We start from the raw sequence: 380 nt of genomic DNA on the forward strand, positions 1-380 counted from the left end.
TCGCCTGGCGGCCACTGCACCCAACTTCTAAAGAATAAATATAAGCAAACCGGCTAAAGATTACTTAAAAAAAGGTATATATCTATTTCTATACTTCCTCCCTGGCCATCTCCCACGGCTGAGAAAGTGGGTCGCGTGAGGCAGCAAAACACAAGCAAAACAGCGGAAGATCATAATGTAACAAGTCTCTCCTATAAAAAAAAAAAACGTCTATCGTAAATCTATTTCTAACCGCTCTCTCCTCCCTCTTCAAGGCTAGCCACAACAGAAAGAGGGAATACGAAACAACTACTATAATACAAATAAAAATTTTATTCACAAAAAAACTAAACATATTCACACAAAAAAAACACGATAGTAGTCAATAAAAACTTTCATAT

The 380-nt window shown here is 36.6% G+C and overlaps 1 protein-coding gene across 1 annotated transcript in view; it reads right to left on the reverse strand.

Annotated features, from left to right (window-relative positions):
• LOC119591546 (long-chain-fatty-acid--CoA ligase 4-like) overlaps nt 1-380 on the reverse strand; it is a gene marked incomplete at its 5' end in the record, with an annotated part of 40482 nt that overhangs the window by 16379 nt on the left and 23723 nt on the right.

This window comes from Penaeus monodon, chromosome 28 (assembly GCF_015228065.2).
Source record: "Penaeus monodon isolate SGIC_2016 chromosome 28, NSTDA_Pmon_1, whole genome shotgun sequence".
NCBI classification, from domain to species: domain Eukaryota; kingdom Metazoa; phylum Arthropoda; class Malacostraca; order Decapoda; family Penaeidae; genus Penaeus; species Penaeus monodon.